This window comes from Balaenoptera musculus, chromosome 11 (assembly GCF_009873245.2).
Source record: "Balaenoptera musculus isolate JJ_BM4_2016_0621 chromosome 11, mBalMus1.pri.v3, whole genome shotgun sequence".
NCBI lineage: Eukaryota > Metazoa > Chordata > Mammalia > Artiodactyla > Balaenopteridae > Balaenoptera > Balaenoptera musculus.
The window spans coordinates 29,034,660-29,057,727 of record NC_045795.1 but is presented as its reverse complement, the minus strand read 5'-3'; the positions used below and the strand labels follow the sequence as shown (position 1 = coordinate 29,057,727).

Below are 23,068 nucleotides of genomic sequence, written 5' to 3'. Positions count from 1 at the left end.
AGAGAGTCCCACACAGGACAGACCCAAGAAGAAACATGCCGAGACACATAGTACTCAAATTGGCAAAAATTAAAGACAAAGAAAAATTATTGAAAGCAGCAAGGGAAAAACGAAAAATAACATACAAGGAAACTCCCATAAGGTTAACAGCTTATTTCTCAGCAGAAACTCTACAAGCCAGAAGGGAGTGGCATGATATACTTAAAATGATGAAAGGGAAGAACCTACAACCAAGATTACTCTAGCCAGCAAGGATCTCATTCAGATTCAATGGAGAAATCAAAAGCTTTACAGATAAACAAAAGCTAAGAGAATTCAGCACCACCAAACCAGCTCTACAACAAATGCTAAAGGAATTTCTCTAACTGGGAAACACAAGAGAAGAAAAAGACCTACAAAAGCAAACCCAAAACATATTAAGAAAATGGTAATAGGAACATACATATCGATAATTACCTTAAAAGTGAATGGATTAAATTCTCCAACCAAAAGACACAAGCTTGTTGAATGGATACAAAAACAAGACCCATATATATGCTGTCTAAAAGAAACCCACTTCAGACCTAGGGACACATACAGACAGAGTGACGGGATTGAAAAATATATTCCATGCAAATGGAAATCAAAAGAAAGCTGGAGTAGCAATACTCATATCAGATAAAATAGACTTTAAAATAAAAAATGTTACAAGAGACAAGGAAGGACACTACATAATGATCAAGGGATCAATCCAAGAAGAAGATATAACAATTATAAATATATATGCACCCAACATAGGAGCACCTCAATACATAAGGCAACTGCTAACAGCTATAAAAGAGGAAATCGACAGTAACACAATAATAGTGGGGGACTTTAACACCTCACTTACACCAATGGACAGATCATCTAAAATGAAAACAAATAAGGAAACAGAAGCTTTAAATGACACAATAGACCAGATAGCTTTAATTGATATTTATAGGACATTCCATCCAAAAACAGCAGATTACACTTTCTTCTCAAGTGCTCACAGAACATTCTCCAGGAAAGCTCACATCCTGGGTCACAAATCAAGCCTCAGTAAATTTAAGAAAATTGAAATCATATCAAGCATCTTTTCTGACCACAATACTATGAGATTAGAAATGAATTACAGGGAAAAAAATGTAAAAAACACAAACACATGGAGGCTAAACAATACGTTACTAAATAACCAAGAGATCACGGAAGAAATCAAAGAGGAAATCAAAAAATACCTAAAGACAAATGACAATAAAAACATGACAATCCAAAACCTATGGGATGCAGCAAAAGCAGTTCTAAGAGGGAAGTTTATAGCTATACAAGCCTACCTCAAGAAACAAGAAAAATCTCAAATAAACAATCTAACCTTACACCTGAAGGATCTAGAGAAAGAAGAACAAACAAAACCCAAAGTTAGCGGAAGGAAAGAAATCATAAAGATCAGAGCAGAAATAAATGAAATAGAAACAAAGAAAACAATAGCAAAGATCAATAAAACTAAAAGCTGGTTCTTTGAGAAGATAAACTAAATTGATAAACCATTAGTCAGACTCATCAAGAAAAAGAGGGAGAGGACTCAAATCAATAAAATTAGAAATGAAAAAGGAGAAGTTACAACAGACACCGCAGAAATACAAAGCATCCTAAGAGACTACTACAAGCAACTCTATGCCAATAAAATGGACAACCTGGAAAAAATGGACAAATTCTTAGAAAGGTATAACCTTCCAAGACTGAACCAGGAAGAAATAGAAAATATGAACAGACCAATCACAAGTAATGAAATTGAAACTGTGACTAAAAATCTTCCAACAAACAAAAGTCCAGGACTAGAGGGCTTCACAGGTGAATTCTATCAAACATTTAGAGAAGAGCTAACACTCATCCTTCTCAAACTCTTCCAAAAAATTGCAGAGGAAGGAACACTCCCAAACGCATTCTATGAGGCCACCATCACCCTGATACCAAAACCAGATAAAGATACTACAAAAAAAGAAAATTACAGACCAATATCACTGATGAATATAGAGGCAAAAATCCTCAACAAAATACTAGCAAACAGAATCCAACAACACATTAAAAGGATCATACACCATGATCAAGTGGGATTTATCCCAGGGATGCAAGGATTCTTCAATATATGCAAAACAATCAATGTGATACACCATATTAACAAACTGAAGAATAGAAACCATGTGATCATCTCAATAGATGCAGAAAAAGCTTTTGACAAAATTCAACACCCATTTATGATAAAAACTCTCCAGAAAGTGGGCATAGAAGGAACCTACCTCAACATAATAAAGGCCATATACGACAAACCCACAGCAAACATCATTCTCAATGGTGAAAAACTGAAAGCAATTCCTCTATGATCAGGAACAATAAAGGATGTCCACTCTCACCACTATTATTCAACATAGTTTTGGAAGTCCTAGCCATGGCAATCAGAGCAGAAAAAGAAATAAAAGGAATACAAATTGGAAAAGAAGAAGTAAAACTGTCACTGTTTGCAGATGACATGATACTATACATAGAGAATCCTAAAGATGCCACCAGAAAACTACTAGAGCTAATCAGTGAATTTGATAAAGTTGCAGGATACAAAATCAATGCACAGAAATCTCTTGCATTCCTATACACTAATGATGAAAAATCTGAAAGAGGAATTAAGGAAACACTCCCATTTACCATTTCAACAAAAAGAATAAAATACCTAGGAATAAACCCACTTAGGGAGACAAAAGACCTGTATGCAGAAAACTATACGACACTGTTGAAAGAAATTAAAGATGATACCAACAGATGGAGAGATATACCATGTTCTTCGATTGGAAGAATCAATATTGTGAAAATGACTATACCACCCAAAGCAATCTACAGATTCAATGCAATACCTATCAAATTACCAATGGCATTTTTTACAGAACTAGAACAAAAAATCTTAAAATTTGTATGGAGACACAAAAGACCCCGAATAGCCAAAGCAGTCTTGAGGGAAAAAAAAGGAACTGGAGGAATCAGACTCCCTGACTTCAGACTATACTACAAAGCTACAGTAATCAAGACAATATGGTACTAGCACAAAAACAGAAACATAGATCAATGGAACAAGATAGAAAGCCCAGAGATAAACCCACGCACCTGTGGTCAACTAATTTATGACAAAGGAGGCAAGGATATACAATGGAGAAAAGACAGCCTCTTCAATAAGTGGTGCTGGGAAAACTGCACAGCTACATGTAAAAGAATGAAATTAGAACACTCCCTAACACCATACACAAAAATAAACTCAAAATGGATTAGAGACCTAAATGTAAGACCAGACACTATAAAACTCTTAGAGGAAAACATAGGAAGAACACTCTTTGACATAAATCACAGCAAGATCCTTTTTGATCCACCTCCTAGAGTAATGGAAATAAAAACAAAAATAAACAAATGGGACCTAATGAAACTTCAAAGCTTTTGCACAGCAAAGGAAACCATAAACAAGGCCAAAAGACAACCCTCAGAATGGGAGAAAATATTTGCAAATGAATCAACGGACAAAGGATTAATCTCCAAAATATATAAACAGCTCATGCAGCTCAATATTAAAAAAACATACAACCCAATCCAAAAATGGGCAGAAGACCTAAATAGACATTTCTCCAAAGAAGACATACAGTTGGCCAAGAAGCACATGAAAAGCTGCTCAACATCACTAATTATTGGAGAAATGCAAATCAAAACTACAATGAGGTATCACCTCACACCAGTTAGAATGGCCATCATCAGAAAATTTATAAACAACAAATGCTGGAGAGGGTGTGGAGAAAAGGGAACCCTCTTGAATGTTGGTGGGAATGTAAATTGATACAGCCACTATGGAGAACAGTATGGAGGTTCCTTAAAAAACTAAAAATAAAATTACCACATGATTCAGCAATCCCACTACTGGGCATATACCCAGAGAAAACCGTAATTCAAAAAGACACATGCACCCCAACGTTAATTGCAGCACTATTTACAATAGCCAGGTCATGGAAGCAACCTAAATGCCCATCGACAGATGAATGGATAAAGAAGATGTGGTACATATATACAATGGAATATTACTCAGCCATAAAAAGGAACGAAATTGGGTCATTTGTTGAGACATGGAAGGATCTAGAGACTGTCATACAGAGTGAAGTAAGTCAGAAAGAGAAAAACAAATATCGTATAATAACGCATATATGTGGAACCTAGAAAAATGGTACAGATGAACCAGTTTGCAGGGCAGACGTTGAGACACAGATGTAGAGAACAAACATATAGACACCAAGGTGGGAAAGCGGTGGGGGGGTGGGGATGGTGGTGTGATGAATTGGGAGATTGGGATTGACATGTATACACTGATGTGCATAAAATTGATGACTAATAAGAACCTGCTGTATAAAAAAATAAATAAAATTCAAAAATTAAAAAAAATAATTAAACATCACAAGAACTTTAAGGATTACCTTTTCTTAATTTATTTATAAATAAAATCTAATAAATTAATTAAGATTATTGCTAACTTAAGGAAGTAACTATCCAGGGAATCAATAAAAGTTTTTGAGTGTAGTGATTTTATTGTTTATTTGTTTTGTTTACTGTAATGCAAGTGCTGTCTCTTCCTCAAGAACGTACCTAAAGGCTGGGTCACTGGAGGCCAGGTACAGCACATGCACAGTGGCTTGCTGTTCCAAGATATCAAATTTAGATCACTAAATATTTCATATTTTAAGAGCAGCAGGCATTACTAGTATTCATTTATACAGTACACTTTTGGTCTCTCTATATAGATAGATAGATATAGATAGATAGATGATAGATAATAGATGCATGTATATATATATATATATATACACACACGTAAAAAACAAAAAACAAAAAACAACATAGAGAAACTTGATCAAAAGCTGCAGAGCTAAAGCCTCCAAAGGGACAAACCCTCCACCTGAGTGTTTGCCCTGGGTAGCAAGTGACTTCCTGCTTTGCAAACAAACGTTTCAAAGGGCTGATATTTAAAATTCCAAAGAACCCTACATGTCACCATTTTTTGACCATTTACAGAGCAAAATGAACTAGAATATCAAGAATATTGGGGTTCAATTTTCTTAAGCTCCAGAAATATTTAAAAGTTAAAGGAGCATTACAGCAAAGAAGATAAGAGATTTCAATCACTCTTCCTCCCAGGAATTTTCAGATTTTAGTGCAGCTTAAGAATCACCCAAATACTATGGCCTAAGTTCCTGGCTTCCTGGCTTCACACTCGGAGATTCTGCTCTGTAAAGTGCCAAAGACCAGCAGCCTTAGCACCACCTGGGAACTTGCTAGAAATGCAAACTCTTTTTTTCTTTGGCCACACCGCTCGGCTTGTGAGATTTTAATTCCTTGACCAGGGATTGAACCTGGGCCCTTGGCAGTGAAATCATGGAGTCCTAACCACTGGACCGCCAGGGAATTCCCTAGAAATGCAAATTCTTGAGCCCACTCCAGACCTCCAGAATCTAAAACTCTGGGGGTAGGATCCAGTCAGCAGTGTTTAAACAAATTCTCAGAGGTGATTCTGATGCACACAAAAGCTTACTAATCACTGAGATATAGCATGATTATTTTTACCATGGTGGTTCTCACTTTGCAAAAGTAATGATGCCTCGTCTCCAGGTCCAGGCCAGTAGAATCAGAAGCTCTGCCTACATTTAGAGAAACACTGGCAGATAGAGAGCTGCTGGATTAGTTTGTGGAAAGTCTCTCCTCTCTCTAAAATGACATACAACTATCTTCAGCTAAAACCCTGAATAATTATAGCTTCTGCCTACACACCCATCTTCACTTCTCTCCATCACTTTCTTCTCTTCCTACTCTCCGCTCTCTGAAGCCCCTCAGTGCCCTGCAAGCACTGTGCCCTCCAGCCTCTGCCTAGAACTGCCACCTTGCCCCATTTTCATTGGTCTAACACCCATTGTCTTTCAAGGCCCCAGTCAAGGTCATTCCAGGCAAGAATCTGTTTTGACTCCGTCTAGTTTTGCATACATCTCTGCCCCTCACTTCCCTCCATCAAGGCATTTCCTGAACTGCATTAGAAAGGTTTATTTGTGAGCTCCTCCTCTATCCTTTGATTCTCCTAGCCCCCACCTTCACGGCCAAGGCAAGGCCTTGTTTGTCTACTGCTGCGTGCTTAGCATCTAACCCAGTGTAGGCTGGTGCTCCATCACTGTCTGTTAGGAATGACTCCCCAGGTGGCACATTATTAGAGGTGCTATAAAATGTTAAGAGCATGGGCTTTAGCACCAGACTACTTGGGTTCATGTCCTAGCTCTACCATTTACTAGCTATGTAAGTTTGGACGAATTACTTCATCTCTGTTCCACAGTGGTTGGTGTTGATGAAACTTTTGTTGTTATTTTTTTATTGCAGTATAGTTGATTTATAATGCTGTGTTAATTTCTGCTGTACAGCAAAGTGATTCAGTTATACATTTATAGATCCATTCTTTTTTTTATATTCTTTTCCATTATGGTTTATTGTAGGTTATTGAATATAGTCCTCTGTGCTATACAGTGGGAGCTTGTTGTTTATTTGTTGTTATTTTTAATTGCTCTCTCTTGCTGAGAAACTACTCTGTCACAGGGTCTGTGCTGAGTGCCTTTAACAAAAATTGTGTGTGCATGATGTCATTTAATTTTCACAACAATCTGGGAACTGGTTAGCTATTCCCACTCAAGGGAGGGAGGCTTGGAAAGGTTAATCAACTTGCCAAGCCCCATTCAAAGAACAACGTAGAGGGCTTCCCTGGTGGTGCAGTGGTTGAGAATCTGCCTGCTAATGCAGCGGACACGGGTTCGAGCCCTGGTCTGGGAAGATCCCACATGCCGCGGAGCAACTAGGTCCGTGAGCCACAATTACTGAGCCTGCGCGTCTGGAGCCTGTGCTCCGCAACAAGAGAGGCCGCGATAGTGAGAGGCCCGCGCACCGCGATGAAGAGTGGCCCCCGCTCGCCACAACTAGAGAAAGCCCTCGCACAGAAACGAAGACCCAACACAGCCATAAATAAATAAATTAATTAATTAAATTAAAAAACAACAACAACAACAACATAGATTGGAGGTCACATGCAAGAATTTGAGGCAGAATCCAAACTCCAAACCCAGCTCTTGCCTCTATACTATCTCATATCTCTGAGACGAGCTGCCAAGATTTAAATACACAAAGAGTTAAACACACGATGGTGTGAAGGATGGTACAAAGCGGTATGGGATTCTCCTCCAAACTTGTGGCCCAGAGAAGGGCTACAAATTCAGCAGGAAGGATGTCGCAGCAAAGATGAGCCCAGATGGCAAACTCATTAACCTACCCGGTGGGATGCACCGAGGGTAAGGAGGCCCAGTGTAGACACTTTTCTAAACAGAAGCTGGCAGGCATTTCCTAAATATTGTTACTGATGGGTAATAAAATGTCCTTCCCACCCCCAGCCTCACTTCCCCCCACAGGCTTGATTTAATAGATCCAGGTAGAGCCTGGCGATTTGCACAATGACCAGTGCCCCAGTCCGTTCACCTCTTGGTGATCTCTAGACCACACTTGGACAAACGATGCTTTGTATCTCTCATATTTTACATGCCGTTTTCCGTTGTTTTGTGCTAATATTTTACATGCATTATTACAAAAACCTAACACAGAGATTTGAAAGGGATGACCTTTTTCAACATAAACAGCGATTCTCATGTTTTCTCCTCATAGCCCCAGGGAGGATGCAGAATACTGTCACCGCCCGGGGTTGGGTGAGCCTCTGCCCTGCCTTCTGAGACCCATCCCCGCCCTATGCGCTCCCGGGAGACAGGACCTTGGGTGGATTCAGCCCTGACTCAGTGATCAGGCTGACTCTCCTGGGGTCCCCCTGGTTCTCCTTCAAACAACTCGGCAAATCAATCTCTGTGGCTTCAACGGACCTGCAGGTGCAGCTGTGGAAAGTTTACACAATGCCAGCTGCACAGTGAAGTGGCAAAACCTTGACAAAATATTAGCTCTGTTCCACCTGGCAACCCCACTTCAGGTGCACGAAAATGCGGTGTCATTCAGGACACATTCAGACATTTTCCCTGAGGGGAAATTTAAATTTAACATGAAATCAAGTTGTCATTCCTTTCGGCTTTTAAACAGAGATTGCACACTCAGATAGGAAGTGCTCGGAACTGTGATTTTGATTTCAAGGAAAAGTGAAATATTGTTAGTAGTCTAAATGTGAGTAATTTAACGTTAAAGATTATATTTAAATATAATTTTTATATTTTTAATTTAATTACATATTTAAATAAAAATTTACTAATACTTTTACCCTCAAACAGTAAAGATGTTATTTAAGGGCTTCCCTGGTGGCGCAGTGGTTGAGAATCTGCCTGCCAATGCAGGGGACACGGGTTCGAGCCCTGGTCTGGGAAGATCCCACATGCCACGGAGCAACTGGGCCCGTGAGCCACAATTACTGAGCCTGCGCGTCTGGAGCCTGTGCTCCGCAACAAGAGAGGCCGCGATGGTGAGAGGCCCGCGCACCGCGATGAAGAGTGGTCCCCACTTGCCGCAACTAGAGAAAGCCCTCACACAGAAACGAAGACTCAACACAGTCATAAATAAATAAATAAAAGAACGTGAATTTCTTAAAAAAAAAAAAAAAAAAAAAAGTGTTAAGATGTTATTTAAGCTCAGGGATAAGTTCACCAAAATGTCTGTTTGTTAAATGACACTCTGATGTTCCCAACTCTTTATCAAACATTTTTCGAAAACCCAATGTGCCAGGTGCTGTGCTGGGGGCTAGGAATAAAAAGATCAGTGAGATGGCATCTCTATGTCCTAGGAAAGAAGTGCATGGGAACAATTACTGAGAATACAAATACAAAAAGCACTATAACGGAGGACTGTGACGACTCTGAGAAGAGAGGTCAGATCTGCACGTGGATGGAGAGACTTGTAAAAAGGAAGTAATCTGGTGGCATGCAAAATAAGCTTTGAATAAGAACCTGCTGTATAAAAAAATAAAATAAAATAGGCTTTGGATGATCAATAGATTACTTAACAGAGAAGGGAGAAAAGAGGACTCTGGACAGAGAGATGAATTGCAGCAGGGTGGTGATGCAGATGGAGAAGGGAAGGTGGTCCAGATCACGGCCATCAGGAAGTGGAGGGAACAGCAGAGGGAAAGCAACCTGCAAAGAAAACTGAGTAGTAGTTGGGAAGCCAGGAGACTGTGGAATCCCAGAAGGCAGGACAAGAGCAGAGAAGGTGGTAGTCCATGAGGTCACATGCTGTAGACAATGAAGTGAGAGTCTTGGCAAGACTAAGGTGCCAAGGTGCAGCTAAGGTGCCCCAGCGGGTCGGGCAGATGAGGAGACAGAACAGAATGGTTTCCTGGGTGGATGGTTGATGATGACACGAGGATGTCATCAACAGTTCTTTCATGCATTTCCTGGTGGGGAGGAAAGGAAGATGGAAGAGTATCTGCATGGTCGGCAAAGGTTGTTTTGCCATGAGGAGGTCTTAAGCAGATTTAAATGACAGTGGAAAGAGCCCATCAGAGGGGAGTGTAGTGAGGCCACTGGGAGGGTGGGAGGGGGTGAGAGCCGAGCTTTGGATTCAGGGAAGGGCCGTCTCTTCCCTTGAGGCAGGAAAGGAGGAGGAAGAGATGGGTGTGGGAGGAGATACTTTCGTGGAACTGGTGGTGAGAGGCGATTTCCTCTGAGATGGCAAAGCTGTCTCCCGAGAGTGAGGTGTGTGTGCACGTGCGTACGTGTGTGTGTCCCCCATGCGTGGGTGGGGAAATGTGTCTGGGAATCATTAGCGTCTCCAGCAGCATGAGGGCTCAGGTGCCTCTTCTGAGATTTCTGGACTTAGATCACAGTGTTCCCTGGCTGCTTTGTGCTCTCCCGTACAACGCATGAGTGTGTGTGTCTGGATTTAGGTATAAAAATTCAGATGTGCTTGCACTTTCTTGCCGGCAGAACTTCTACTTTCCCTCGGTTCCTGGTGGAGCTCAGGTATGTAGCATGTGCTCCATAAAGAACTTGGTCCATGAAAGATCTTTCCACTCATCGTGCCCCTGCTTTAGCCCGACTCCAAAAGGGAAGAGCAGCTATCATTCTAGAGGGATCCCGCCCTGGGGACAGGGAACTGAAATTGCGTCAGCATTTTTAGTACAAAAGTCTATTATGGTAAATAAAGCAGAAATTTTACCTGGTCTGAACAATGCCTGGGTGTATGCTGTGATATTGAATGAGAGCTTTAAAAAAAAAAAGTAAGTTTTATGCTTTATTGCCTATCTCCTCCACCAACACACACACACACACACACTCTCACACACACAAAGCCTCTTCTGCATATGCACTTGTGGGTGCCCACACACAACCCAAGTCTGAAATCTTTCTGCTCCTTCAAAGGCTGGCAGCAGGATTTGTCTGCAATGCGGCAGGCAGACAGGAGAAAGGGTTAAGTAAGGATCTGGAGCAATGCTTCCACTTGTCCTTTGAGGAGTAACAAAGAGAGGAAGCACAGCCTTTGTGGAAGGAAATTCCCAGGCCCCACATGACCTGCCCTGTGAACCCCTCAGGGGTGTCTGATAATAAACACTTGCAAACAAAACAATCCATAAAGGTGTTTTTTTTACTAACATTTGCGCAGTTTTCACCAAAGGGCTAGAACAGCTTTTCCTGCATCTGCAGACCCCAGAGGGGGCCTGGCCATCCACCTGCTGGCAAAGCCCGACCATCTTCTCCAGGCTCAGGGCTGGCGTTTCTATGTGCAGGTCCCCTGGCCCCTGGGGTCTCTGGTTGTGCAGGGGCCCCATCCTCATAGCAGGCTGCTGGGATGCAGATGGTAGACCCCACCCAGGGTGGGTATGGACCACTGTGTGCAGACCTGAGACCCACCTTTCCTCTTCCGTAGTAACCCCCAGACGCAAGCCTGAGCATTGCAACCTTGACTCATGGTGCAGTGACCTTCCCAGGAGTGGGGAGCGCTTGACAAAGGCATGAAACCTCTCCTAGTAAAGTGTGTCCATTAAGTAACAAATTAGGCTTCCTCCTCTGCAAGGAGGAAAAAAACCCAAACCTAACCAAAACCAAAACAAAAAAGCAAACCCCCCAAACAACAACAAAACCCCCTGGAGACTTGATGGCAAATATTCTTACAAAAATTTATTGGAAGGAGCTCAAAGCATATTAAGACCAAAATGCAAAACTCTGAGCAAAAGTCTAGTTTGGGTCAGTTTATTTGTAATATTGCACCTTATTTCTCCCAAAACTAATAGGATGTGAGGTTTATGCATCCATTTTGTAGATAAATAAATCAAGGATCAGAAACTGGTCTAGGATAATAGGAAAGATCTAGGTGACTCAGGTGTCTTTTCTGCTCTGTGTGTGTGTGTGTGTGTGTGTTGGCGCTGTGTGTACATGCATCTATGCTTTTTAAAAACTATAATATGCTTTAAAACCCCTTTATTAATTGCAATCTAGCCCAGGATCTTAGCATGACAACCCCGTTTCTGGGCTAGACCTGAATCCACTTCACGACAAGGGTGAGGGTTGAGTAGATCCTCAACTACAAATAGAAAGCTGAAACTTTATTTCCGAAATGTCATTACTGATCTCTGGGATATTTTTAGATGAGATAATCATACACGTCTACTCATTTGCATGTGCCCAGAGCTGCCGGACGACCTGCATGTTGACCCCAGCACTGAGGACCATGTAGACCGAGGGAACGATAAGTTCCAGATTTCATGGGGGCAGGGTTACCCGGAGCTTTGCACTCAGGCCCCCTGCTGCCCTTTGTACTGTGACAATGCGCGGAAGCACAGGCTTGTTAGAGGAAATTCCCAGGGCCTTAGTTTGGACATTAGACCGCTGCTTTGTGGTGCTGGGCCGGCATCTAAAAATAAACATGCGGGTCTGCACCGGTTTCTGTGATTTTGTCCTGCATAGTTGATTATATTTCAAGGGATTTTTAAAAATTTTGTTTTCAAGAAAGTGAGCCTGGGTAAAGGTGGAGAATAAAATATATTGTAGTTTTGTTTCAATTTGACAAAATGCAGCATTTGCTGACATCCACTTCTACTGAAAGAACGACAGCTTCTTTTCCCTGAGATTTCAAAACAAAGATGGAAGAAATGAAAAGCACGTGGAGATGCTGCCCAAGCAAGTGCAGAAAAGATGTGAGGGTCCAAAACTGCAAGACCAGAAAGTTCTTCTGAGTCCTGGAAGGATGAAGTATTAGCAAAGCCTCCGAGCAGACCTGGAGCAGTGAGTGACGTGTGCAGGCCCCTCTCCCCCTAAGCTAAATTCTCCCTTTTGTAAAAGCCTCCGGGTCCTTGGCGGGCAGAGAGGCTGTTATCATGTGGCTCATTTAGCAGAAAAGGAAAGGTGGGTGGAAAACAATGGCTGATGAACTTGACTCAGAGCAGGCAGCTAGCTGCAGCCAGCTCTCCTCTCCCCCCAAAAGTCAAATACCACATTCACAGTCCCCGTAATTTAGAGGATGGTAGAACCATTTATTTTGCACTTTTTAAAACTAGATTTCGGGATGGCAAAGAATACATAGACATATCGTCGTGTTTTCATTTTATACAAAAAGCAAAAATCAGGGACAAAGCTCGGAGTCTTGCTGTTAACTTGCTTGATCCCAGTTTGGCTGAAAATGTACCAAAATGTGGCAATTTTCCGTCAAATAGGAATGTGTTTGCAGCACAAGAAGTAACCCACGATCTAGTTAAAGAGTAACCCAAGAAGAGAGGTTTGGAGTGAACTTTTCCCATCTCATTGTTCTCGTTTCTTTTTTTGCTTTTTCCCGGAAATCCAACCTTTTGACTGTTGCTGCAAAGACCCTATTTAAAAAGCATCTCAGCTGATGGGTAGGGCTAGCTAGTCAAAAGGCAGCCCCGATCACTCTGTCCACTCTGTCGTCTGATGCTTTTTCTTGCAGACTTTTATTTGGTGGCTTGGGCTGGAACCCTGGCATCACGAGACTCTTGGTAGCTTTGAGTGGGAAGGACCTCGAGGTCATCACCCAGACTCCACCCAGTACGGGCATCCCTTTGGGAACACCCTGGCCATGGTCTTCCAAGGTGCTGGAACACTGCCCAGGACAGGGTGTTCACCCTGCCACAAGGCAGCTCACCCAGTTTTAGACAATTCAAATGGTGGGTAAATCCTTCTGTACGTTGAGCTAAGACCTATTACCCTATAATTTCCACGGATCCATCCTCTGTTGACCCCTTTTCCCACCTTGAGCCATCTTTAAATATTTGAAGGCAACCTTCATGGGCTGCAAGACTTACTTCTTACTTCAAATGTCCTCTGGTTCTTTCAACTATTCTGCACATGACAATTTTCTCACTTTCACCCTCTTGGTCAGCCTCCTTTTTTCAGAGCTGATGTATTTTTTGAGGCAACATACTAGGTACTTAAGCTAATTAATCTTCTCTACAACCTTGCTTGGTAAATATTATCTGCATTTTCAGAAACAAATCTAAGACTTGATGAGATACAACCACTTATTGAAGGAGATGGGTCTACCTCTTTCTAGCCCACTCCATGCCTCTGATGAAAAAACAAATGTTGGTCAGGTACAGGCAAGGGTGATCTCAGATACATCCCAAGATCTGCAGAAGGTCATTAGAAACCTCCCATGCAGGTGAGCCTCTGTGTTTTGTTGCTACAAGGTGTGCTTACTGATAGAGATTAATGTTAACTTGAGGAGTTAGGAAATGACCATCAGAAAACGCTCTGCCTGGGCTTCCCTGGTGGCGCAGTGGTTGAGAATCTGCCTGCCAATGCAGGGAACACGGGTTCGAGCCCTGGTCTGGGAAGATCCCACATGCTGCGGAGCAACTAGGCCCGTGAGCCACAACTACTGAGCCTGCGCGTCTGGAGCCTGTGCTCCGCAACAAGAGAGGCCGCGATAGTGAGAGGCCCGCGCACCGCGATGAAGAGTGGCCCCCACTTGCCGCAACTAGAGAAAGCCCTCGCACAGAAACGAAGACCCAACACAGCCATAAATAAATAAATAAAATTTAAAAAAAAAAAAAAGAAAAGAGATTTTATCAAAGGGATCTTCTTCAAAGGGATTCTGGAAAACCATCAAATATTTCAAATTTCAAGATTTGTTAAAACAAAAAACAAAAAAACACTCTGCCTGCTGGGAGGCAACTATACACAAGGTGAGTATGCAGGAAATTTGGAGGCAAAGAGATGCACGAGGAACAGGAAGCAAGAAGGAACTCAGAAGATTTGTAAGGCATTTCGTTTGGAAGCTGCACACAATGATGGATCAGGAAGAGAAGGCTCAGACAGGGAAAGGGTGAACCCTTGCGAGTGCCTAAAGAGTCTGCTGCAGCCTAAGCCTGGTGGCTGTATCTGGAGAACAAATAGAAAGTATTTGTTTCCTCCCGGCTGTGCATGCACCCCATGGGGGTGCAAAGCTCGGGGACAAAGGATACTATGCCCGGCCCCCAACCTCTGATTCTAGGTGAAATGAACACAAATTCGAAAGAACCCAAGTGTAATCAGAAAGGGAGTCCTTACAACTATGCCACAGCGAGGGTCAGGGATCCCTTCTTTGCTCTGTGTCTATAAGTTTCCAGATTTTTCCTACACTACTTGGTGGAGCTACTTCCTTCCCTTCTCCTGACTGCTTTCCAAAAGCAGAGACTGCCTGAGGATGACACTGCCTTCCTCCTCGGCTGCCCTACTTCAAACTAGCTCTCCACCCAACAATGAATACCGAGTGGATTCCTCTAAGCTTCAGGGTGCTGCTCCCTGGAAGCCATTGCCACATAGTGTTTGACGGAAGGTGCCAAAGGACAACATTAATGTCACAGCTGAGCCCATGGGCATAGTCATGAAATGTCTCCCTTAAGATCTCCCCTTTGCCAGTTTGACCCAGAGAACGGCAGAGCCCTGCCCTTTAAATCATCACGTAACACGACAGAAGTGAGTGCAGAGGCTCCCTGGATATTATCTTCTCTGTACACTCATGAAGGCAGGGGGCCTCTTTTCCTTCTAATTCTCCATCTTGTTCACCACTTGAGAAAATCCAGGTCCAGCAAATGGATGTGGACCCACCCAGGGTCACCTGGCTAGGGAATTGCAGGTGCTGGACTAAATCAAGGTGCTGAAACACAGCCCCGCTTCCTTTCTACTAAATCACTCTGCCTTCAAGCTCCTGCTGTCTTTACTTGGATGTGCCAGCTTTGGTTAAAGATAAGGCTTTCAGTTTTCCTTCAGACTTTCTAAGGAAAAGCAAGACAGAGGATGATAAAAGGCACATCTTCTCTATGGGGAGCTGCACGGAGGCAGGGCTCGCATTTGTGTCGCTGGTCATCGTATTTGAAGCAGGTAGCATGGTAACTGGTATGGGAAAGGTGTTCAGTACCTATTTGCTGAAAAATGAGTAAGTCTCTAACTTGGAGTGGTGGCGAATGAGGGGCACTGATAGAGAAACACCTCCTGGGAGAGACTATTCACAGCGACATAAAGAAATAGATTCGAAAAGGTATGGCACAGGGTAGGTACTCAAAATATTTGGTGAAAAAAATGAATCCAGCAAGTCTCATAAAGGAGAGTGTGGAAAAATATTATAGAGAGTGGCAATCTCCTTGGAAGACTTCAAACTATAGACCTCCATCTGGGGATGATTTGGGCCTCTTCAGACAATGTATCCATTCATTTGTTCATCCATTCATTCATTCATGAGTTCAAAAACACTGAGCACAGGCTATGTACCTGGCATTGGTTCAAGTGTTACGGATTCAGAAGTCAATCTCCAGTAACTCCTCAAGGATGAAAATAATAAACCTAGCAACGATCATTTAATGTACTAAGGGCTATGGCAGAAGCACTTCGCTAAGTTGCCATAAAATCGCAGACTTGATGGGCATTTAGTTTAAGGTGGAGTGGATGGGGGAGGGGGGAGGAACAATCAGGCTGCAGTGGGTAGTTGGGTGGAGAAGATGAATGAAGTTATCGGGGACAGAGAGAACAGCGCACACAGACATAGGTAGGCATTAGAGCTCTCTCATATTGGGGAAATGGAAGGTATTGGGCACAGCTGGAAAGTCAGAGGGTGAGAGGTAAGGCTGGCCGGATGATAAGGGCCAGACCTTGAAGGTCTTGTCTACCTTCCTTAAGCTGGGGCTTCACAAACTTTAATGCATGTGAATCACCCAGGGACCTGGTTAAGATGCAGATTCAGTAAATCTGGGGAGCAGATAGAGAACCTGCATCTCTAACAAGCTGCCCAATGAGGCCTGATGCAGCTGGTCCCTGGACTACCCTTTAGGAAGCAAGGCTGTAAGCAATGGGGTGCAATGGAGATATTTCACTGAAGGGAGTGACATTATCAGAATTGCATTTTCCCAAGAACCCTGTAGCAGGATATGGAGGATGGAATGGAGGGAGACTCTGCTGGGGTAAAATACAGAAGCGGCAAGAAATTTTGAGCATCTGAACTAAATAAAGTTAGGAAAGAACAGTCAATGTTCAAATAAACAGGTGTAGACTGGTATTCTATGAAGTCGCTATAAAATCTTTCTCCCAGAGGAAAGGTGGCTTGTGAGGACGAAGATGAAACAATGAAAGCATAAGAGGCAAAAAAAAAAGTCAAAGAAGCATGTAGTGTTATTTGAATAAGTCTAGACCCCCCTCTGGGTCTCAGTGGACACGTCAAATCTAGCCCCAGTAATGCCTGAAAAAGCAGCCAGCTAAGGGGAGCAGCATATCTGCAGACAATTATCACAACAGAGCAAATAAAATCAGCCTTCTCAGCCATCACTTGAGAGACACTTGCATCTAGTTTCAGGAAGCTTCAGGAAGAACAATTGTTTCATAGAAAATTCTGGAAAATAACATGGCAGTCCACCTGGTCCTGAACACAGTGCTTCTTGATTTCTTATAACTCATAAGTTCCCGAAATTAGAAACACCTATTTATATTCCTGTCAGAAAATACCCTATCAGCTCTAAGGCATCTTTCACTGAAAGGAAAAACTCAGAAAGGAGTAAAAAAAAAAAAAAAAAAAAAAAAAATCAAGGGAAGGGTCTACTTTGTTGAAAAGGAAAGGCAGGTGGTAAACTTTTTTCTCATATACTGAAGCCCCCAACATGCAACTTCTAATGGGATTTCCCTCCAAAGAAAAGAAGAATCAGTTTCGTGTTCTAGGTACTATTCTGGGTGGCATTCTGTATCCAAAGATGTACAAAAGCAAAACCCCCAAGAGTCATCTCCCCTCTCACTCTTTTTCCCCACATCCTGTAAATGAGTAAACCTCAACCAGACGCAGAGGTTGAAAACACGCAGCCAACTGGAAAAGCCATATGGACACATGCTTCAGAACAGCTTTGTTCACAGTACAAGACAAAAGAAAAGAGTGCAGGAACCTACCTTGCTCGTCTGTGCTTTGCAGCCTCCTGAAATTTAACCCTGTACTGGAGAGCTTCCCAAGAACCTCTTTGGGGAGGTGAAACTGAAGGGCCTCCCCTTCAATCACAGCTGCGGAGAGGGTGGAGTTGCCCAAGACCAGACTTCAGCTCCTCGGCTCACGGGGACCTCAGGGAGCAGAGGTGAACTGCCGTCTAGTCTCTGCTGCAGGAAGAAACTGGGTGACTCGGTGTGGCTGGAGGTGGGGGGTGGAGGCTGGGGGAAGGGAAGTAATCTGGGAACCGTATTAAATAAGAGATCCTCTCCGCATGATTTCCTGTAGTAGGTGCCTGTTGCTTCTCTCCAGGCTCCCCAGAGGAAATAAGACATTTAAATGTGTCCTTTGGCCACTGGCAAGAAGAGAATAAACATGCTAAGAATTGTGGAAGTGAGAATTAGCAGGGCAGCAGGCAGGGGACTGATGGGCCAGCTAGCTTTACCTTGTACCAAGTGCTTTCTTCCTGAAGTTTCTCCAAGTGTTTAACTCTGCAAAAGTCAAGCATGTCCTCATCCTCTTCCACCGAGCTGAAGAATTTTCTGGCCACACTCCAGATGCGATGCTGCAGAGCCGTCGGTAAGAGGCAGGCCGGAACAGGCCTGAGAAGGGTCTGCCTGCCAGCCGAGGCAAAGACCCTCTCAGCTCTGTCTCTGGAAACGCTGATGACAGTCTGTGTCTAATTCTGGAACACTTCCTCAAGTCCTCGGGCCATTTTACCCTAGGGTTTAAAGAATTCTCTGAAGGCAAACATCCGTAGATTGCTAGAAGCAGGACTCCCCGCTACATAATTGGTGGGGCTCAGTGCAGAATGAAAATGTGAGGTCACTCCTTCAGAAATTAAGGATTTCTAGATGACAGCAGAACCTTAAACCAAGTGCGGGCCCTTCTGAGAACAGGGCTGTTTGCGGCTTATGTAGGTGGTACATCAGTGAAGGCCATCCTGCCACTGTGTCACCGAACGCAAGTTGTGTGCCCGACGCACAGTGAGGCCAAACAAACCGAAACATTGGAGTTTGGAGCAGAGAAAGGTTTTTTTGCAGGGCCATGCGAGAAGAACGAGGGGCTTATGTCCCCAAAACCCCACATTCCCCGAAGGGTTTCAGCAAAGCATTTTTAAAGGCCAGATGAGGGAGGGAGGGGGGGGGTCCCAGGGTATGTGATCAGCTCCTGCACAATTCTCTGATGGGTTGGGGTCACAGGGGTGAACATTATCAATCATCAGGTGCCAGAAGGTCCCGGGGGCTACATGCTAATGATCATCAAGTAGTTAATTTCTTCCATCTGGTGGTTGTTTTTAGCATCTGAAAAACTCAGGAAATATGCATGAAATACGATTATCTGGGTACTTCAGAGAGGAGCTAAAGCAGAGGCCATGGGGGAGGGGTCCGCCCTGGGATGGCCCCATAGGGTCCTGCTCGGTTCCAATAGGAAGCAGGCTGGAACTGTGGGCGTGTTGGTTTTAACAAGCTGTGTTATCAAGAGGCCTGGACTATTGCCACCTTGTTCTGAGGGGTGACAGTCAGCCTTTGAAGAGCAATGTACTCAGAAGCTGGTAGAAAGGGGGGGAAAAGCTGGGTTGTGGGTGTGAGCGGGCACAGACCACAAACACATCCCTGGGTTAAAACCCCACCAGTGGTCTCCTCAGTGCTTTTTGGTCCACCACCTCACCCCCATCCATTCTCTTCCCCGAAGTCAGAGCAACCTCTCAATTGCTGTCTTCATGGAATTATCAGCATGCTTAAACTCTTCCAGTAGCCTAAGGATAAAGGCCAAATGCTTGAGCATGGCTCACAGCCCCTTCAGGACCAGCACTGGCTATCCTCTTGCACCTGACCTCAAAGCCCACCTCCCCCTCTCTCTCCTCACCCCCTTTTCCTTCTCTCCATCTCCACCTCTATCCTCTCCTGGAATTCGCTCTCTGAAGGATGCCCTCTACCAACCCCTAATCCCTTGAATCTCATATCTTCTAGAAAGTCCTTTTCTGATTCCTGGGCCCCTTCTGTGTTCTTCCGTAGCCAACCATGCTTATCTCTCCCGGAACACGCATAACTCGAAGTGGTGAAGGTCTGTTACTTGCCCACGCCTCCTGCTGGGCTATAAATTCCATAAAGTCATGGACGGCGTCTATTTCAGCATTACACCCCTAGACCTAGGACCCACGAGGGCGTTATTTGTGTAAGGTGGCATTAGCAGGAAGCGCACTATTAATTACAGCTCTCCACTTTTTGAAAAAGGGAAAACATATGACTCAGAGGAAAACATAAGATGATTGTTATGGTTTTACAGTTTAAACTCTGGCAGACAAAGTGGAGTGATTTCACAGGCAATACGGCAGGGCTATTATTAAAACACAACAGTTTGTCATGTGCTGTCCGTCCCTGTTCTTACAGGGACTGTATTATGAGTAGAAAATGACCTCTATTCAGAAACTGAAGCTCTGGACATGCCAAGAGGACAGAGGACTGAAGTTAAAAGAAAGGGTGAAGGAAAATGGGAAGTGGTTGGAGGTGAGAAGGGGGTGGGGGGATGCCAAATGGGAGAGAGGAAAGGAAAGAGGGAAAGAGGAGGGAGGAATGTAGGAGGAGGGAAGGGAAGACAGGTAAAGATGGAGAGGTGGAAAGAAACACAGGGTCCAGCAAAGGCTGGGAAACTGTGGGGTAGAGGGACAGAGGGATGGAGGGGGGTGACTCTCCAGGTCACCGTTTCATCTAGAAGCATCTAGAAACTCCTTGTTCCCTCCATGACTCCCCGGTGCCTTTCCTGTGCTCCCTGATAAATCAAACTGGTGTTTTCTAAAACCCAAAATGCAGAAGGGGGTCGAGGGTTGTGCCACAGAGCTGCTGTGACGACACAGAAATTAGCTTCTGTGTTTTGCTTGGATTTGGAAACATTTTGAAAGTCACCTAATTAGTTTTCTTTTCACGGTTGTAAATACTTTGTGACAATGTTCCTGCTAGAATTTCCGAGCCGGTATTCGTGTATTCTGGTCATTTCTCATAGTTCCTATGAACCAAAGGGTCACTTCATGTATGTATAAGAGCTCTGTTTAGCTGAGAGGCCTCAGCTGAGGCTGTCGGATTGGAGCACGAGCTGTAGTAGTGGAGATGCATAATCTAACATCTATAAAGATAAGGTAAAAGTGCGTTATTCTGAATATCTAGTTTTGTGCAGTTAATTGTAATTTAGTATATGCAGAGATCTATAATAAAGCAAAGATAGTCCTTAAACCAACGGTTTAAATTTTCTTCATGGAGTCTCAATTTTGTTCCTACTTAATAGGCGTTACTTCCACTGAAGATGGAATAGTCGAGAAACATAGTGAAAGATGTTAAAGTGGAAAAAGATGACGGGGTGTCCTGTCAACAGGACGTTGAGTATCGGCTGCAGACCCTTTGTGAGGCGCTGAATCTATAGAGGTCTATACCTTTGATTATTCTGGCTGTTTTATAATTCTGAAAGATGTGGAAACTGATAGAAATGCAGATGATTCTTGTTCATAGAAACACAAATTACCTTTCTCCAGTAGAGATACCGTTGATTTTTACACTGTAGAAATGACTGTCCCAAACATGGCATTTTAATGCTCTATAGGCTATGAGTCAGTTTTGCATCTATGAGCCAAGTCGGTTCAGCATTCCTGATTTGCCTGCACCAATATGTCTGCTCTTGAGATTTGTCTTTGAATGAGCTTTAACGTCTTACCATCCCTTCATTAATCGATGAGTTAAATAAAAACTTTGTCACGTGCTCATTTTATATTTGTATGAGAGTGACGATTTCACCTTTTGATAATGATCTTTTAACGGAAGTCAGGTGATAATCAGTGAATACAGTAAGTCATGTTAGGAGTTTGCCATAGCGGAACTCTTTTCCCTCAGGGAAAGAATGAAGCATGTTGATTACCAAAGTAAATAGAGAAACTGCCTCAGCTGAACAATGAAGAGGGTACAGAGTTCCGGGAAGGGCAGAAGTATAGGCAAAGCCCAAAGTGGGATGTTACAAAATGTAACTGGATGTGGATTTACCAGGTAAGGAAAAAGTGCCAAAGCTGGACTCATTGAAACTAGTAGCTTGGAGGAAAGAGGACCTTGATAAACAAAGGGCACACATTTCGGGTGTTTGATAATTCTTTAAAATGTTATTTTCAGAATCTGTAACCACATAGACAACCATCCAGAAATATCTTACTATCAATATATTTGTGTGGTTTGGTTTTTCTTTAATTTTGGTATTTGTTGTGTTTTTAATTGATGTGACTTGCAAAATACATTTTTTTAATATCAAAGATGTAAAGCGATTTATCTCTAAGGAATGTTCTGGTCAATCAATCCAATCCAATCTTGGAAGCAGGTCAACATAAAGGCTTTTATGTTTTGTTTTGTTTTTCACTTTTGAAATTAATTTGTCATTGATTCCATTATTTTGAGGGGAAAAAAAAAACATACCTAAGAGCTCAATGTGGAAGTCTGGATGTTTTCCTGAGAAGAATGGTTCCTCATTTGGGAGGCATGGTGAGAAGTATGAACAATCATGGTAAGTAACAGAACAAGTGTGTCTGCTGAATGCTCAAAGATCACTTCCTGCAAACACGGGGCTCTTTCTGCACAAGCTCGAAGTGTCTCCTGAAAAGAGAGTCAGTACCGCCAGCTTTGGCTCCACCTACATTGGAGGTGAAATTAGTCATGTTCCATTAGCCTTTTTTTCTCTTTGCCAAATACTAATATCACATTTGTCATTGAAGACGGAGCACTGAGAGGCGACTCCTAAGGAGTTCTATGACTTTCATTGTGTCACTGAGCTATAAAGAGGAAACGTGTGTTCCATAGTATCAACCCTGTCAAGGAGACAACATATGCAAGAAACATCAATAGGATTGTTCTTGGAAAATAAATGTTCGCCTTAGGTAAAACCACTGTCATATGCTTCCCTGGAAAATTAAGGTGTTAGGAAAAATTAAGGCAGAAAGAAAGAAGGAGAGAGAGAGAGAGAAAGGGAGGGAGGGAGGGAGGAAGGGAGGGAGAGCTAAGTCCAAGTATTTTGGGGAACTAGGAATTCTCATACACTGCTGTTTAGGGGGGCAATTAGGAACTCACACCGCTGAGTGCGTGTTACTTAAATCACTTGCGAGAGCAATTTGGCGTATCTAGGAGAGTTCAAAATTCTGGATATATACTACTATATATCTGAGAGAAATGCTTGCCTATATAAACAAGGAGAAAATACAAGAGTGTTCAATTTCATTATTATTATTAATAGAATCTGAAGAAACCTGTATGTGCGTCAGTAGGGAAATGGATAAAATATTTTAGTATTATTACAGTAATAGTGAACTAGATGTATATGTGTCAACATGGATAGATAATTTTTTTTAAGTGAAAAAAAAAAAGGCCAGAATGAAAAAAGCCAGCTTCAAAAATATATATACACAATGATATATAATGGAAAAAATGCACTATACAATCCAGGAAAAAGAAGGTATGGAATAGGACTAAGCAGACGATATAAGATTTTGCATTTTATTCTATGTCTTTGGTATTAAAAAAAAAGAAAACTCACAAAATATTAATAGTTGAATTCTGTTTGGCATGTAATA

General features: G+C 42.8%; 1 protein-coding gene across 1 annotated transcript in view; it reads right to left on the bottom strand.

The window, feature by feature from the left end:
- The window catches only part of ADGRF5 (adhesion G protein-coupled receptor F5), a 108,213-nt gene extending 90,554 nt beyond the window's left edge, over positions 1-17,659 (bottom strand). Inside the window, exon 1 of the mRNA XM_036869748.1 lies at positions 17,442-17,659. The gene's annotated coding sequence lies outside the window, so the exon portion shown is untranslated. The remainder of the gene's footprint in view (positions 1-17,441) is intronic.
- Between the last annotated feature and the right edge of the window lie 5,409 nt (positions 17,660-23,068).